Raw genomic sequence first — 12,574 nt, forward strand, 5'->3', positions numbered from 1 at the left:
TGTTTATCCATTCTGAAGGTCAGAGAGTTCAGATCCACTGCAGGCTGCTATCCACAGTGACCTAGCACGCACACTATACCCGCTGGTCACTTTACATTTACTATGCAACCCTGTTGCAGACAGGGGCTAGCACTTCAGAAAGAAAAATCTTTTTAAAAGGTTAAAAAAAATTATACACATACACAGGAACTACCTTAACCTATACTAGTGGTATCAAACATCTTGCCCATCTTAAGTATTTTTCCAGACACATAAAGTCAGACTCTGCAGAACATGACTTGACATACTATCTAAGTCTATGTCTACACTGCAGCTGGGAGGTGTAATTCCCAGTTCAGGCAGATGTAAACACCCCAGCTCTGCTTGAGCTGGCATGCTAAAAATAGCAGTGAGGCCATAATGGCAGAGGTGATAGTTCTAGCTAGCCAACCAAGCAACTATCCTGAGTCACCACCTATGCCTGTAGTGCATGTATGTCTACCCAAGATGAGAATTCACCTCCGAGCTGCACTGTAGATGGACCCCTTAAATAAATTTGAGAGGTACAAACTGCCTCATTTATACAGCTAGGTTGACAACTCTACTACTTTAAAGCTAAATAATGTAGGTGCAGTTTTATGCTTATCTGATTTACATGCACAATAGCAGTAAATGTAACTGACCACACCAGTGACCAAATAGAGGGGGAAAACAGACACTGGTCCGAAAACTGCCCTCCATCATTTCCATCCACAACCCACTGAAGTTGAATGCAACAGTTTACATTTCTAAGGGTAGATTCTGTTCACAGTTATACAGCTTTAGCTCTCATTTAAGAGTATAGGAGTTGTACCCCATGCAATACAGTGCAGAATTTGAGCTAACAATTTAGTTACTGCATAAGGACCATATTCTATCCTCTACCACTGAGCAAACCTGCCTTTGGGCTGGACTCCTACAAGGTTCTGAGCACTTACAACTCCATTCAGTGTCTATCATCATCAATGGGAAATCCACTGGGGATTGAGGACAATTTAGCATCCTACCTTTTGACATCAGGGCCAAGAACAAAGATTAAATATGTAGTGCAGCCCTCTCACAGAATGTGTCTGACACTCTTGCCCTACTATGTGCAGGCTCCTGTGGTGTATAGATGTTGTGAGATGGAGGTGGCAGCATGCAACAGATCAGATGGTTTTTGTTTGTTTTTTTAAACCTGAAAGCAATTAAACAAAAGATATACTTTAAAATTGTGCTGAATGTCCCTTGTCTTAGTTATCTGGGGCAAAATATACTGCTTGTCTAAGACATATTTATAGTTTTCAAGGCCAGAAGGGACCACTGTGATCATCTATATATAACACAGGTCACTGAGCTTCCCCAAAATAATTCCTGGAGCATCTCTTTGGGAAAAACATCCAATCTCAATTTTAAAATGTCTAGTGACAGAGAATCCACCATGACTCTTGGTAAGTAATTCCAATTATTTCATTGTTAAAAATGTACACCTTATTTCCAGTCTGAATTTGCCTAGCTTCAACTTCCAGACACTGGATCATTAATATCTTTCTCTGCAACAGCAACCACAAAAATCAGAATTCCTTTATATGTCATCCTTACAATAAGAGTTAAATATGCTTCAGAACCACCTTTGTTAATAAACACTTTTCAACAGAGGCTGATAGTAGCCTAGACACAAAATAGTTTTCCTTACCATTTAGACCATATTAGGGCTGAGACTGTCATCTTGTGGAGTCATTTTTTTCAGCCAGTTACGTGCAGGCCTTCTGCAGAGAGCCAAAAAGGAATGAAAACTTAAAAACACCCCTTTCCAATACCTTGTGAAGAGTGAAAATCCCAACTCGGTGGTGTCTCCCCCCATCCCACACACACATTAAACTACTCTAGATCACTTAATTTTAGGTAGAGATACTCTGCATAAACAGTTGTATTGCAGCATACAATAAGGGCATTTATGTCTGGGAATATCAAGCATTGCAAGCTAGTGTTGTTGTAGCCACATCAGCCGCAGGATATTAGAGAAGGAAGGTGGGTGAAGTATCTTTTATTGGACCATCTTCTGTTGGAGAGAGAGAGAAACTTTCAAGCAGAAGTTGGTCCAATAAAAGATACTACCCCGTCCCGTGGACATTTAAAATTGTCCCAAATGTATTTTCACTTGGCTACCTACATTTGGATCAATGGGCTGGAATGGCCTTATGTTAATTCACAGAAGATAGAACACCGTTTTTACTAAGATACATATGCCAAAAGTGTATTTAGAAGGGTAGTAAGTATGTGTAATCCTGCAAGTGTCATTTCATTTGCAAGAAGTCCCATCATCTCTGACAGCAAAGCCATACTAGCACCACGTTTCTCTACAGATTATAACCATTTTCAATTTATAATACAATTTAATAGTGAAGAGAGAACAATATGAGATCTGTGAGAATAAGAAATCAAATAGCTTGTTGATCATAAGAGAAGCCTCTTTATGAACACAAAAATTGGTAAACCAGTGTATATACTACAGGCATTCTATGTAAAAGCTAGTCAATGACAAGGCACCTGAACAGCAGCTCAATCACAACAGATGGAATTTTTTTTGGTCTTCACAGTTTTGGAACCACACCACAATGTGGGCCAACATGAAAACAACAAAAATGTACCTACTAATTGAACACTGCCTGTTCTCATAAGGGCATGTGCCAAAAGAGACTTGAAATATATCGGCCTTGGTGGATTCTAATTTCACTCACACCTGTGAAGTATGTGGGTCATATGGTAGGATGAAGACACAGAAATTATGTTTTAGCTACAATCGGACAATGAATAGAAGTGGATTGACTAACCATTTTACTGCCATCCTTCCAATTCAAGAAATACCTATTAGATAGCTAGGGCAAACGTATAAAAAATATGAGGGTACCAACCTCAGGGAGGTTATATAGAAATGGTCAGTCTTTGTATTGACTAACTCATGTCTCACAGTTTTTCATTTGCTGGCACAAAATCAGAAGCAAAACAAACCGGTGCATTTTGTGCAAATATTTAAAAAAAAATACAGGTTTTATTTGTTGTTCCTTCTTTGTTTCTTTTACCCTAAGAATTCACATCCATTAACAGTTGATCACCACACTACAGAGGATAGTGAGTGGGGAGGACTTCCTTCAAAGTAAGACAATGGTAATCTTTAAATCAGAAGGGTGGGACAGTTTCTGAGAGATACTGCAATCACTAAAGACCTAATCCCACAGTCCTTACTCAAAGAAAACTCCATAAAAAGAGTAGATTCCTCTGCAAAAATCTCCAGATCGTGAAGCAAAGCACAGGTAACTGAACCCAAGTCTCACATGCTGGGGCTGAGTATTACCACTAGTCTACCATACCTGCCCAAATAAAAATTAATTAAAAAAAACAGATGACCAAAATATGCAAAGGAAACACTTTGTTTTGAATTAGTTAAAATAAGCTCAATTATTTTATCTCATGAAACACCTGGAGTCCAACAACAGACAATACTCACTTGAAAACAGTACCTCCATGACATCAAAATGTTCTGTATATAAATAATAGTAGAGCTGGTTCCCAGTATCTAAAGAGTAAGAGGAATACTTGTATGAGAATTTAGATTTTTTTTTTCAGGTGTCAGAAGCATAAATTTCAGCTACATTGTAATTTGCAAGTGTGAATAGAAATGGTATATTACATAATTAAACACACCATTAACTAACAATTACCAGAATAACCGACCATGAACTCCATAACTTTAAGCATTGGGAAGAGATCACACAGAAAACTTATGTCTAGTTAGCATCTTCCATCTGGATGAATCCTAAAACTTTACTGTCTTTAACTGACAAACATTACAGACATTTAACTTCACCCACACCGAAGGGAAGACACTTTTGTGGCAAAATAGACAACTGGTAACATTATACAACAATTTTGGATACGACATGTACAATATAAAATTAATACAGAGAAATTTTAGTTAGGAAGAACATAAATTACCCAAATGGAATGTGGCCCAAACATCAAGCGCTCTCACCCATACTTGTGAAAAGTACTAGGGAACCTTTAATAACTGCTCTGGACTTCACTTTTACGTCTCATCTGAGCAATGGTGCCCCCTCACAACATGCTGGATCATGCATTTAATACACACACGTGAAGAATATCGACTACTGAATTATCAGAAGCATTTAATCATTTCTTGGATATCACCTGTCCAATCCTGCTTAATAAGAGATCAAAAGAAACCAGCTTGCAGTGGGGTAGACAATTACAGAGCAATAGTGAGATCAAGTCCAGCACAAAGTACTCCTCACCCTCAGAACTGGGGAAGCCTTACACCTTCGGGAACAGGCACAATGTTGCATTTCTAGAGAGAGGCTTCCAGTTTAGGGGTTGGGTTCTGTTCCCTTCCCCCTCCACCCACTCACTCTAGGGATGGGGGAAAACAAGCAGGAAATCCTCCCCCCAAACCTCCACTCCACAGTCGGGAGGCAAAGGAAGAGCCAGGCCCCTTTCCCCCCCGCCAACACACACCTCGCTGCTCTGGGGATGGAGGTGGGAGACACACTCTCACTCTGAAAGTGGCGAGAGAGAAAGAGATGGGCCCCCATTTCCCTTCCCACCCCACCCCGGTGATGAGGGAGGGAGAGGAGGCAGCCCCCCCCCAGTGGGTGTGCAGGGGACGCTAAGCCCCCAGCCAGTGGATACCGGGCAGAAGGAAGGGGTTCCCCCCCTCCCACACAGGTAACGAGTCTCCCCCTGGAAAAAGAGGCCGATCAGGGGAAGGCGGCGAACTCCCCACACAACCACGGGACATGCCGGGCACCGCCCCCCTCACTCATGGACGGGGGGGAAGCGAGAAGACGGTGAGGCTGGTCCCTTCCCCACTGACACTCCAGACCAGGGTTTAGACGGGGCATCGGTTCCCCGTTGGGTTCAGGGCCGGAAGCCCTTGCTCGGGTCTCGCCAGTACCTGTGTGCGGCAGGGCCCAGCCCCAGAGCCCCTCCAGCCTGCTCCTCTCCTCTAAGATGGTGGCTGGTCCGGAGTCGCAGCTAGGCCGCGGAAAATCCATCCCAGAGCCAGCGAGCGAGAGCCAGCACCGCCCATCGGCCAGCCACGCCGGACCTCCATCGATCCTCTCGGAGAGCCACTCGCCGTCCTGCTGCCGCTCCCAGAGACGCAGACGCGGCGGAGAGAGGCGGGCCTGGTGACCGGTGGGGCAGGAGCGGAAGTGGGGGGGGAGAAGGCGGAAGGGGCGCGGCTGGCGATTGAAGGGTGTGTGGTGGGGAAGGGAATGCGCCAGGGACGCTCCGAGAGAGGAGAGGCCCGCCGGAGGGGGCTGTGCGGAGGGGCGTGGTTGGGCAGGCCAGGTGGAGTGGGCGGGGAAAGGGGGCGGAGCAGGCGGTGAGGGAAGTGGGGGGGAGGGGCGGAGCAGGGAGGCAGCCAACATAGGCAGTGTGGGAGGGGTGCGAGTGACTTGGTGGGGATTGAAGCCCTGGCCCATGGAGAGCACAGCCGAGATTTGCGCTTATTTGGCTGTAAAGTGTGTAAGGCATTGGGGCGGGGGTCCTGTGATTTTGTGTGTTTGTTTCAGTTGCAAAGGTGGGCGCGAGTCTTGAAAATCCCCCCCTCCCCATAAAAACTTCTGTCATTTATAGACAGCCCCCAGACCTGAAAGAAAAATGAATTTGGAAAAAAACTTTAATCGTCATTTTTTAATGTTAACAATTGTTTAATTTTTTTGCCAACTAAATCCAATCCTTTTTCATTCAACTGCTTGTTAGGCACATATTATTTAGAAAAAACAATGAGGAGTCCTTGTGGAGCCTTCCAGACTAACATATTTATTTGGGCATAAGCATTTGTGGGCTAAAACCTACTTCAAAGCTTATGCCCAAATAAATGTGTTAGTCTCTAAAATGCCACAAGGACTCTTCCTTGTTTTTGCTGATACAGACTAACACGGCTACTTTTTAAAACATATTATTTACAGTTTACCTAGCTGTGTGATCATGCCATTACTTTTTTCCTGTGAAGATGGCTACCCCAAGAGAGATTTTGGTCATCTCCAGTAAGCTTTTTCCTGCTAGATCTCCACCAGTGTACCATCCCTGGAGTTGCACTGATGCTAGTAATGGCATGCCTGATCATCTGCAGTAAAGTCACCATGTCATCTGTCAGCTCAGAAAAGGTCTGAGCTGCTATTGGGTGTTGCTCTGCAGTAAAAGTTAGTTCTCCCACTATTGTTACCTCCAGGAAAGTTGAACATATGGTGACAATGGTGGGAGATTTTAAGACAAAGTTTGTTGCGAAGGTAGTGTTTGTCACAAAGACTAGCTATAACAGGGTCAAACTGATATACTACAAACAACTATACTGATATTTTGCAATGCGATGTCAGAGATTTCATCTATAGCCTGATATATGGAAGAACTATATTTTATTGTTAAAACTTGCCCATTTCTTTGTGTATTTTGTAGTTTCAGAATCCAGCTTGCATTGTTCATTGCTTTTGTAGTGGAGTAGCTTAACACATAATACATAAATGTAAAAATAATTAAAGTATAACCCAAAGTTTAATAAAAATAAAATTGAGATACAGTACAACTTCAGTTCATATGCTTTTATACACTTCCTTGCCATATGTGGGAGAGAGACTAGATGACCTAATAATTTTTTTCAATCTCTACCTTCCATTATTATTATTATTTATTTTATGTTGCTGTAGTCCCATTATTTTAGATGCTGTACAAACACATACTTAAACTCTGTCCTTACCCTGAAAAGCTTACAGTCTATGATTTATGATAAAAGAAATGGAAGACTTTACAATCTTAGCTGAAAACAAAAGTTCAGCAATATAACTTTGTAGATTTATAAGATAGGTGCTTTATAAATTTAAATACATAAAAGTTTTGCCTTTAAGACATTTACTGAGTCAGTATTCCTGATATCATAAAATAATGTGCTTTATAAACTTGCTGAAAATACTTATCAGGGATAGTGTAAGACTGAGTGGTTCTGATGATTTCAATGTACTTAAGACCTAATTGGTATTAAGAGTTTGCAGACCTGGGCCATTACCACATAGAAAGAGAATCCCCTAATAAAAAATATTCCAGTTAAACTAGCAAATGGCAAACAATGCTTGGTCAGAGGACTTCTAAGTACAAGGAAGCAAATAGAGTATTAACAAGTAAGAAATGGAGGGAGAGTAAAAACAATAGCATAATGTAATAAAGAGAGATTAAAACTGAATTCTGTTTTTCTGATACACTGTTATAGCACTTTTTGTAAGCAAGATATTTCAGTGCTTTAATACTAGGACTGAAACAGCTATATTGACAAGTGGAGCAGCCTTCATGTAGTCAGCAATGCTTCATTTCTTCGTTATAAAATTATTTCAGTTTTAGCTGAGTATGAATTAAAGAGTGGGAAATATTCTTTGTAGTGGTGAAATTGCCTTTTTTCATGTACATTCCAAGTATTTTCTGTACTGCGTTTTTGTATACTTCATATTTAATTGTGAATAATATTTGATTACATTTTAGAGAAATAAACATGTAAAAAAAATAATACTGCATATCCACCCAATGTAAAAATATTTCAACATCACAACACTATAATCCTTGTATGAATGGAAACACCTTTATCAATAGTGAGTTTTAGAAACTGGAATGCCAAAAAAATTAATAATAAAAAACTACCGGTTTTATTCCTGTAGATTCTATTCATGAGAATTCTGCAGTTGTCTTCAGTGGGAATTGGATTAGGCCATTAGGGTATATCTTCACTGCACAGTTAATCTGGGTGATTGGCACTCAGGTCTGAGCACCCAGGTTAGCGTAGCCCAGATGTAAGACTCCCCACAGCAAAGCCATTCCTGTGTCCTTGCTGTTTCTGCACTTGTCCATGTATGTCTAGGGACGTATCCCATGGTTCTTTCAGCTGATGCACTCTAGGATTCTTTCCCTGTCAATTTTATGTCTTTTGTGGGAAATTGTGGAAAAGGCATTGGATGCTCCTCACTGCAAAGTGGACAGGTTCCAGCCAGAGTTCTAGCCCCAGCTAGGTAAGCTAGCCCAGACTTCCAGCACCTCCAGCCCTTGGTTAGGGTTTTCTGTGTGAATGGAACAGGGATTTGGGCTAAAACATGGGTAAGAGCTAGGTTAACTTGCAATGAAGCCATATCCTGTGAGTGAAATTTACTCCTGTGCATAGGCCTCCTACTCGTCCTCTGAATTTTGTCTATGTATAGAAATACTCCCATTCTTTTCAATAGGCTTTGGATCTGGTTCTTAAAGAACAAGAAGGGAGAAATGACAAGGGAAGGAGAATACTGATGACAGTGCTACTGTCTAAGACTAAGTTTTGATCAACTAACTTCTTCCCTGGCTGGAAGAAGGAAGGAGGTGTGGTCAGCATGTTCAGCAATGGAAGTGATATAGGCCCCAATACAGCAAAGCACTAAGCATATGAATAATTTCATCTGTGTTCAGTAAAGCACTTAAGTATGTGTTTAACATCCACTGACCTATCAACCCTAATGGAAAAAGAAAAAAAAAATCAGGTGATTTGGTGAACCTTTCAGGGTTCCCAGGTTCTGATTTGTGTTAAATTGGGTACAGGTTATCTGTTCTGCCTTACAGTGCAAAGTGGTAAGAAACATCATTGCTCAAAAATGTGTGGCTTTTTAAAGAAAACTAATGCTCCCCATGAAATGCAACCAAGAAAAATGTTACAATACATACAAGAAGCAGACAACACAAACAGTTTTGGCTATGTAGCTTTCTCTGAGGCATAAAGCATGAGGATTAGTAAACAAAATTAGCTTTCTTGATATTCAATCTTCAAAGCTGTAGAAATCGAAACTAGGCTTGCTATGTATGCTATGGAACACAGTTAACAAACATTAGCCAATAGTATTATTACAAAGTGACATCACACTTGTCGCCTGAGTCTCCTTACTCTCTTGATTTACAGTATGTAAGAAAAACAAGTATCCTAATTGGTAATGGATTTTCCATGACTGAAAATATAGTGAAATTGCTGTCATCCAATTATTTTCAATATATAAATAATGATAATAAAAAGAACTTTAAAAAACAACCAAAATCTTAACCATGCAAAACTAAAAATGAATGAAAAATCAGACATTCACCAAGCTGTCTATAAAAACCACAGTTTGTGGCAAATGGGGCTACCTGCAGTCTGTGGGCCAGATTTTAAATCCCTTGCCTACATTGGTGCAAACTTACTCACTTGAGTAGTTTAATTGTAGCTGATGACACTTCTCCCATGAGTAACTGATCACTGTTTGAGAAAATCTGGCCTTAGATCTGAGTCCAGTTCTGATCCTCTTACTCATGCTGAGTACCTTATTCTGTAGCTAGCCCCATATAAGTGAATGGGGCTATTTACAGAATAAGGTACTAAATTTCATGAGTAAGGATGCAGAATCTGACCTTATTTTCGGAGGTATATTGGAGGGCCTGATTATTATACCCTTATTTATCATGAAGAGCATCTTACTCCTTGAGTAGTCCCATTGGTTTCATTGAGACTACTTGCAAGTCCTATATTACTCAAAATGAATCTGACCCCTCAGTTATTGGTAACAGAGTAACAAACACTTTTGTTGATTCCCACAGCTCCAGCAATGACTTATTATATAGATCAGGGGTTGGCAACCTTTCAGAAGTGGTATGCCGAGTCTTCATTTATTCACTCTAATTTAAGGTTTTGCGTGCTGGTAATACTTTTTAACATTTTTAGAAGGTCTCTTTCTATACGTCTGTAATATATAACTAAACTATTGTTGTATGTAAAATAAATAAAGTTTTTAAAATGTTTAAGAAGCTTCATTTAAAATTAAATTAAAATTTAGAGCCCCCTGGACCAGTGGCCAGGACCCAGGCAGTGTGAGTGGCACTGAAAATCAGCTCCTGTGCCACCTTCGGCACGTGTGCCATAGGTTGCCTACCCCTCATATAGAGAGATGTAGAGCACTAGTGAAGAACATTCTAAAATTAATTATACTGATCATTCATTTATTGGGCCTCAATAGAACAATGGCAAATTGTGTCTGGAGACACCATTATTTTGTTTTTTTTCTGACAATCTGTAACAACGCAACATGCAATGAAGGTTTTTGTATGGTAAATGACTGCTCCTGAAGTTTAAAAACATCTAACTTTGTTTTAGATACCTTTTATCCCTTTGGATTTCCTTTCATTTTTGAGTTTATTTTTGGTATAAGTGGGGATGCAAACCCTTTCTGTTGTGGGTATTTTACCATATTTAATGTTATTTTTACTATGCAGCATGTAAGAATATGATTTAGAATATCTAATTTTTAAAAGGCCTCAACAATATGGCTGAGTCTACATTAGAAAATACTGCTACGTTTCACAACTAGTATCAAATGTGGCTGTTTCTACCCACTCAGACAGTGGTGAAAACAGTTTTCCTGTTGATGTAGACAGGATAAACTGAGTTCAACTCCTGTTTTGACAAAACATTTCTGTTGGATTAACCATGATTTCTTACAGTGGATGTTGAACTTGATTGATTCTTTTCTCACCAGTAAACAATTACAGTTCTGGCCACATTAATTGAAGGGGACTAGGACGTGGATAATGAGGAGTCATGTTTCACACTCATTGCCAAATATGGTTAGATTTTGTAGTGTAGACACAGCCTTGAAATGTTTCTTCCTTTCTTTCCTTATCATCATACCAAAATAAAAAAGGAACTTCTGAGATCTTGTTAAGATTGGGAGCAACACTTTTCTAGCCTCAACCATATTTAAATGCAATTATTGCTAGGAGGGTATTAGCACAATTTCCTGAAAAATAAAAATTCCACCAGAAATTTTGTTCTGAACACTGTTCCAGCCCAACTATGACATAGGCTACCTCCTTCTAAGTACTCTGTAGCATGATTTTATGAAATATTCTTACACAGTTAATCTCCAAAATAGCCTTGGGAACACTGTTCGAAGAAACCACCTAGAATTCTTCAGGAACATGTGTGCTAACGCTGACATGATATTCTTAAAATTGGCACTAAATATACTATCAAAAGCAGGGCCAGATTTCCAATTAGGCACAGTAAGCACGTGCCTAGGGGCACTGGCATTCTAGGGGCGCCTAAAAGTTAAAAGTAGGTTAAAAGTTAAAAAGTTAATACATATGTAGTTAAAAGTGACTTTTCCCTAGGAAAGAGATGCTCCCTTCATCTTGCTATGTCCCTTCATCCTGCCTTATAGTGGGGCACAGCTCTCCTGTGGGTGGCCAGGCTCCTGGTATGGGTTGGTGGCTGCCCAGTGTGTGGGGCTGGAGCAGGGTAAGCATCCGAGTCAGCCCGCCTGGGGGCACTGTGAGTCGCAGCCGTGAGGGGTTGCTGCTGAAGATGCTAGGAGCGTCCCAGCCCTTTCCCAATCTCGGCCGCCCCGCTGCCTCCGCCCCATGCTGGGGAGGTAGAGGGAGGGGCGTAGCCAGTGCCCCATTCACTTGCAGAGGCAGAGCCAGGGTGTGGCTGCCCTGCCGGGCTTCAGGAGGGACAGAAGACACCCATGGACCGCTCACCGTGGGGAGAGGTACAATCTCCCCCTTGCGCCTTGCCTAGGGGAGGTAGGTTGCACTCAGGCTGGGAGCACCGTATGTAGAAGAGGGTCTTGTGCCTTCCTGGGGAGGCTGTGCTCTGGCCACCCCGGCTGCCCTGGGGCTGCTCCGCCCGTGGAGCAGGGGGCTAGGGATGGGTATCCCTGCTTTGAGGGGCTGCTGCGGGAGGAAAAGAGCCAGTTCTGGGGCTGGGGGGGCAGAGGCAGAGACAGGAGAGAGTTTAATTTCTGATGGAAAACACAAAGGTTGCTGTAGGCTGGCTGGGTGCTGAAGATGCTGTGCCTAGGGGCGCGTAAGGTTTAAATCCGGCCCTTATCATAAGGTAGTATATTTCTAGTCCTTTAATAAGGCTATTTCAGTTTTGCTCACTTTATAAGCCAAATCACCTTTTTCTGACTTCCAGATCTGGAAGCTCTACCTGAAAACTTGAAAGTATCTTGAAAGTCAAGATGTAGTCTTGCTTGCTTGTGCATCATAACTACATACTAATAAAGATTCTGCAATTCTGTTGATGCATGGGTGACAATAGTATCTAGCTCAGACTTTCGTAGCTGTTTAGGCTCTGCAAGACTAACCAAGCAAGTAGTAGTGCAAGCTTATTTTTGCCAGTGAAATAGGAAGACATAATTCAGAACACTCACAAGGAGCCATTCTGCTGCATAAGATGTTGATTGTCTGATCATAGCCAAACTGTAAACATGGTTGTTACTAATATGAATTTGCTCCCAGTATGGACAGAGTGGGAGTCATGCACCCTTCTGCTGTGTTGGGAGCATTCCATCAGCATCTCTGTTTATTCACTGACAGTAACTTTATATATGATCAACAAACAGTATATTTACTATGAGCAATCACAGGATGGCAGCATAAAAGTAAAAGCACTGCACTGAATGAAAATTTGAGGTCTTAAGTGGTACATAGTGTTTGTGCTGGTTCTCTGCACAGGGATGAA

General features: G+C 41.4%; 1 protein-coding gene across 1 annotated transcript in view; it reads right to left on the reverse strand.

Moving 5' to 3' along the window:
* The window catches only part of SLC35F5 (solute carrier family 35 member F5), a 42,755-nt gene extending 40,989 nt beyond the window's left edge, over positions 1–1,766 (reverse strand). The window contains exons 1-2 of the mRNA XM_032783752.2: positions 1,694–1,766; positions 1,026–1,195 (exon numbers count right to left, since the gene is read on the reverse strand). The gene's annotated coding sequence lies outside the window, so the exon portion shown is untranslated. The remainder of the gene's footprint in view (positions 1–1,025; positions 1,196–1,693) is intronic.
* Positions 1,767–12,574: the final 10,808 nt, after the last annotated feature.

Source organism: Chelonoidis abingdonii, chromosome 10 (genome assembly GCF_003597395.2).
Source record: "Chelonoidis abingdonii isolate Lonesome George chromosome 10, CheloAbing_2.0, whole genome shotgun sequence".
Classification (NCBI taxonomy): Eukaryota; Metazoa; Chordata; order Testudines; family Testudinidae; genus Chelonoidis; species Chelonoidis abingdonii.